Consider the following 6971-nt stretch of genomic DNA (forward strand, 5'->3'; position numbering starts at 1 on the left):
ACTCATAGGTGCATAATATCAAACTGCTACCTAATACTGATAATGCTGACCCAAATTGAATTACTTCCAATGGAAATTAAACAAATGTTGGTCCAAAATGTGATTTCCCTATATAAACTATAGTAAAGTTTACCCCCTCCCCAGGGGGAAACGTGAGACCCCAGGGTCAAGAAATTCACAATTTCAGTAAAGCACCTTAAGACCCTTCCATCTATGAAGAGTATTTGATTCTACCATATCTGGGTCTTGAGAAGAAGATTTTTGAAATTTTAGTCAATTCGACCCTTTTTGGCCCCGCCCCTCAGGCCCTTGGGGGCGTAGGACTAAACCGGCACCTATTTTAGTGACCTTTGTCCATGGAAGGTCCCTGCAAAATTTCATTGAAATTGGTTCAGGGGTTTTGGAGAAGAAGTCGAAAATGTAAATTGTTTACGGACGCACGACGGACAACGGACGACGGACAAAAGGCGATCGCAATAGGTCACTTGAGACTTTGTCTCAGGTGACCTAAAAATCACAGGATTAATATCCCTAAGACAATATTGATACACATACAACATACTTGTTACCTTTGAGGAGTTGAGAATGCTATCGTGCTGGGTGTGGTTAGATATACGATGCAAATTGTACTCTTTAACCCTGATTGTTGATGGAGCGCTTGTATGGAACCATCACAGCACAAAGTCTACCAGTAACCTGTGAAACCTAGTACAGAAATGCCTGGTAATTATGAAAGTGCATATTTTACTGCCAGTAATATCGCTGTAGCTACAACATAAATCTAATATACAATAAAAAGTTTGATGTGAATTTTACAAGGCATCTAATGATGATCGTGATGAGCTGTTCTGGTATTTCTTTAGTGCTATCTGTCTAAAGTACACCCTTCATAATACAGACACTGTATATAACAGACTGTTATCTTACACCAATAGCTATAGAAATTGAACCTGTAGAATCAAGAACCTGCCTCCTACCTTCAACAAACAAGAACTCCTCCATGGATTGTTTGATTTAAACTGTTGGGCCCAGTTGTTGAGAAATTTAATCAGCTTAACAATTCATTAACAACAAAAAATCAAAACCTGATTTAAAAACAAAAAAAATGTCAAAAATGTCTTGTCCTACCTGTTATAATCATTTTCAATTTCTAAATATACAAATAGGTAAGTGATGGAGCATCAACACCAAGAATTCCATAAATGTAAGTTAAAGATACAATTTCAGCTTTGAATTTTAGTAACACTTTAACACAAAGTTAGTTTATCTAGATGGATGTTTGGAATCCATACGTTGGAAAACTAACCAGGCTTTCAAAAGCTATGCCCTGGCTTTACTCCACATTAGGCCTAAACAATACCTGTGTTTCTGGTCTCACACCCTACAAAACTGCAGGATTTGTAGGTAGGGGAATATTTTAAAATAGTAATAATATTTTCAGGCCTAATTGAACTTAAAACACTACAAATTTGAATCAAATGGCCGTCTCTTAATTGTTTTTTAATTCTTCACCAGGTTTTCCCCTTTATCTCTCATTCCGGTGATATGCTACTATATAACATCCCCTTGATTTATATCATAATAGTCTCCATGATACTATAAGGTAGTTTTTAAATTAGAATAGCATGGCTTGAAGTGCATCATCAATGAGAAAAATTACAATTTAAAAGCAAAATTCAATGCACATTTTACATGTACAATATTTCTCCAAAAAACTTTAAACTGTCAATAAAAAGTATTCTCCTACATGTGATGAATTTAAGACAGATGGTCTTCGTTACAAAATTATGTGTGCAAACCAGTGATTGCCCATAGTAATCTGTCAAACCTCTTTACAGCAAATACTTCAATTTGAATTGACATCTGATAAACGAGTTGGCCAATTATCCAGTTGTCATGCACTGTCACAAAATTGATTAGAAATGGCAGTCAAGATGAATCATCAATCAATTTTCTCCCAAATTTTCAGCTGACCTACTTTTGAAAATATTACTTACACAGGCTGAATTTTAGATCCTTAATGATTTTATCTGTTTTCCAAAACAATTTCTTGCATTTTTGATTGAAAATGAAAAATGGATTCCTCGTCAATTAAATCTATTTCCCAGTCAGTCTGTCATCAAAGCAGACCAATAACTTCATACAAATGCAAAGATATTACAGAACCATACAATCTTCCATAGACATCAATACAAAACCATACCATCTCCCATAGACATCAATACAAAACCATACAATATCCCATAGACATCAATACCAAACCATACAATCTCCCATAGACATCAATACCGAACCATACAATCTCCCATAGACATCAATACCAAACCATATAATCTCCCATAGACATCAATGCTAATACTTCAAGAATAACATAACCAAAAACTCTCCCATGGACACATCAATACCATCCATACAATCTCCCATAGACATCAATACAAAACCATACAATCTCCCATAGACATCAATACAAAACCATACAATCTCCCATAGACATCAATACCAAACCATATAATCTCCCATAGATATCAATGCTAATACTTCAAGAATAACATAACCAAAAACTCTCCCATGGACACATCAATACCAACCATCCAATCTCCCATAGACATCAATACCAAACCATACAATCTCCCATAGACATCAATACAAAACCATTCAGTCTCCCATAGACATATCAATACCAAACCATACAATCTCTCATAGACAACAATACAAAACCATACAATCTCCCATAGACATCAATACCAAACCATACAATCTCCCATAGACATCCATAACAAACCATACAATCTCCCATAGACATCAATAACAAACCATACAATCTCCCATAGACATCAATACCAAACCATACAATCTCCCATAGACATCAATACCAAACCATACAATATCCTATAGACAACAATACAAAACCATTCAATCTCCCATAGACATCAATAACAAACCATACAATCTCCCATAGACAACAATACAAAACCATACAATCTCCCATAGACATCAATACCAAACCATACAATCTCCCATAGACATCAATAACAAACCATACAATCTCCCATAGACATCAATACCAAACCATACAATATCCTATAGACAACAATACAAAACCATTCAATCTCCCATAGACATCAATACCAAACCATACAATCTCCCATAGACAACAATACAAAACAATACAATCTCCCATAGACATCAATACAAAACCATACAATCTCCCATAGACAACAATACAAAACAATACAATCTCCCATAGACATCAATTCCAAACCATACAATCTCCCATAGACATCAATACCAAACCATACAATATCCTATAGACAACAATACAAAACCATTCAATCTCCCATAGACATCAATACCAAACCATACAATCTCCCATAAAAATCAATGCTAATACTTCAAGAATAACATAACCAAAAACTCTCCCATAGACGTCTTTGCTAATACTAATATGGATGACAGAACTATCTACTCTCCCATAGACTTTACTGATAATACTATAGGGATTACAGAACCATATAATATCCCAAAGACATCCATGTTGATGTACAAAGTTCTCTCATATAAATTGTATTGCAAAACATTTATGCCGAGTTTTTCATTGTTTGGTTTAGAGAACAAGGGTCAGTTGAAGGAAAATTTGTTGATTTGAAGCTTAGAAGTACACCGCAAAAAATTAACATAAGACAAAAAAGTCACATAGGTCCTAAATATTGAAATGGCAATTTGGGGCAGTAGATCAAATTTGTTTTTTCAACGTTCCATCAGGAAAATGCACCAAAAAAAACCCTGATTCTGCAGGGCCCCCCATAATGCCTCCTAGGATAACTAGAAGTTGTATATGGAAACAGTCCTATACCTTGGGATCCTGAAATACAAATTTATTTGAAGTCTTCCTCTTCCTGACTTTGATTCCAATTTAGACAAAATCTCTAAAGAAATGCTCTTTGAGCCATGACAATGAATTATGACAGAACAGGGTGGTCATGACATTGGTAACACTTTTGTTCCAACATCCCCCCCCCCACATCCTCTCAATAAAATAGCAGGGGTATTAAAAAGAACCCGTAAACATTTTTGTTTCTTTCCTGCTGAGTTGAACATTTTGCTTTGCAAGTTTGATTTTAAAGACATACTCTGGGATTTAAAAAACATCATCATATTAAAGACAGGATGAGACAGGTTAATTTGCGATTGAGTAATTTTAAAAAAACTCAGAATTTGACTTCATGTATGATTAAGTTAGTGAAGCTAAGACAACTTGTTCCTGATGTGTACTTACAGCCTAATTACCAAGGTACTGTGAGTTAATCACGCCGGCTTTACAGCTGGCTAAGCAGAAAATTGGCACGGGGTTAGATTTAGCATCAATGAGTATAAAACTGGTACAGTGACTTTATGTGATTAGAATATCCACAGGACACCAACATACAACAAGCTTAAATAATCTATCGGCACATCTAGTTCTCATCCAATTCTCCATCGGCTGGATTTTTTTTAAACCCTTTCCTCTTACCTGTATTTACAGACAAAAAAGTTGCAGTCAAGATTTCATGCATTTTTATAGGAACAGTTTTTGTATTCAGACATTCCCTCCGATTCCATTTTTTCTTCTTGCTTGATTTTTTCTCTCTCCGAAAATTCGACTGTAAAACCTAGGTGATTTAATAGGATCAAGTCAAATTTAAAATGTATAGGTTACTAGTATCATGTCAGTTCATGTCTACTTATCAAGGCCAGTCGGTATCAGGACTCTTCACACCTGTTCTACAACAAGGCTTATCAATTATTAATGGGGGTTTTATCAATGTAAAATGTCTTGGATTATCTCCCCTTGCATCATTTAGTATGTCAGACTAGACACTGTATATACAAACACATCAGTCAAGCTACTTTTTATAGGCTGGTTTACAGTTTTATTCTCCAGCTTTTATTTAGTTTAAAAATATTTCACTTAATAAGTTTGAAACATTGCACAACATATTCAAATAAAATCAGGTCATTTTTTCTGGTTACTTTCACAATATTTAGACAAAATCCACACACTCAACCTATAACTATATTCATATTTACAATTGCATGGTCTCCAACCACTCTTAGTAATCTCTACCCAGTTTATTTGGTGATCATTATAGAAGTATAGTGACAGAAGAATCACGTACACCATGCATAGATATGGTAACATGGTTAACGAATTAAACATTGCGTTGTTCCTATCAATAACAGATGTTTATACAATTCAAAAACCCCATTACACTGTTACAAATTAATAAATAAAAAAAAGTGTTTCTTATTATGCATGTTAAATTATCACTAATTTTGTGCAGACTGCTTTGTTATATTGATATGCAAGTATTACACACAGCTGTTCCATCGGTTCAACATTCCAAACATTTTTCTTTATTGAAATTTAAATATTTGGATGTCTATATAGATATATACATTTTTTTTCCTCCTACTCAGTAAATTACACGAAGTGCTTTCTTGTACAAAATTACACTTAAGAACACCATACAGGTCAGCATAGGGTCCCACTAAGTGCATTCTTACCATCATAGGCGTCAATCTGATAACAAAGTTTTGACGAAAAAACGTCTTGTCTTACACAGAAATTACAGAGTGATTACACAAATATTGTCCACCAATTAGAATGAAGCAACCTCATTAAAATGAAATATTTGCAGAATCTGACAATCATCTAACCCATTCTGATCAGCCAACTCAAATGTACTTTATGAACTTCTTTCTTCAATGATGGATATATATGAATTTTGAAAAAACAATCAAACTATGGGAACTAAATGAGTTATCATCTGCATAAGAATTCTCTTACCCAGAATATCACACAAAATAGTAGGATTCTGGCTCTCTAGCTCATATCCAGTAAATTACCAAAAATTAGTATATCATTTTGTTTCTCATATCCAGTGAATAACACAAAGTAGTATATTATTCTATTTCTCATACCCAGTGAATAACACAAGGAAGAATATTATTATTTTTCTCATACCCAGTGAATAACACAAAGAATTATATTATTCTATTTCTCATACCCAGTGAAACACACAAGGAAGTATATTTTTCTATTTCTCATATCCAGTAAATTACCAAAAATTAGTATATTATTTTGTTTCTCATATCCAGTAAATAACACAAAGAAGTATATTGTTCTATTTCTCATACCCAGTGAATAACACAAGGAAGAATATTATTATATTTCTTGTACCCAGTGAATAACACAAAAAATTATATTATTCTATTTCTCATACCCAGTGAATAACACAAAGAATTATATTATTATATTTCTCATACCCAGTGAATAACACAAGGAAGAATATTATTCTATTTCTCATACCCAGTGAATAACACAAAGAAGTATATTATTCTATTTCTCATACCCAGTGAATAACACAAGGAAGTATATTATTCTATACTCGTACCCAGTGAATAACACAAAGAAGTATATTATTCTATTTCTCATACCCAGTGAATAACACAAGGAAGAATATTATTCTTTTTCTCATACCCAGTGAATAACACAAAGTAATACTAGTGTAATAGGAGTGAAAAAATGCATGGCCAGACCGGGACCCTCTAAACTCTAGACAGACACTCTTCCAATCAAGCTACCTGGTCCCAGACGGTTGACCCAGTCCAGTTCTGCTACACTAGTAAAAGATTCTGTTTTTCTAGATAAATATATCACACAAAGTAGTACTTTTGTAGTAAGTTGGAACCCATTTGGTGTGGGAGCTACTACGCCAGAGACAGACGGATAATCTGTCCACTAGTGTTAGGAGAATAAGAGCTTGAAAGTAGGGTAAGGGTTGTGAGGGGTGACCAAAGGAAGGACAGAGGGGTAAGGGTCATGAGGGGTGACCAAAGGAAGGACAGAGGGGTAAGGGTGGCGAGGGTGACCATAGGAAGGTCACAGGAGTAAGGGTGGTGAGCGAGGGTGACCAAAGGAAGGTCGGGGG

General features: G+C 34.7%; 1 long non-coding RNA gene across 2 annotated transcripts in view; it reads right to left on the reverse strand.

Moving 5' to 3' along the window:
* The window catches only part of LOC110446885, a 71636-nt gene that overhangs the window by 20670 nt on the left and 43995 nt on the right, over positions 1–6971 (reverse strand). The window lies entirely within an intron of this gene.

The sequence above is a fragment of the Mizuhopecten yessoensis genome, unplaced genomic scaffold (genome assembly GCF_002113885.1).
Source record: "Mizuhopecten yessoensis strain PY_sf001 unplaced genomic scaffold, ASM211388v2 scaffold3023, whole genome shotgun sequence".
NCBI lineage: Eukaryota > Metazoa > Mollusca > Bivalvia > Pectinida > Pectinidae > Mizuhopecten > Mizuhopecten yessoensis.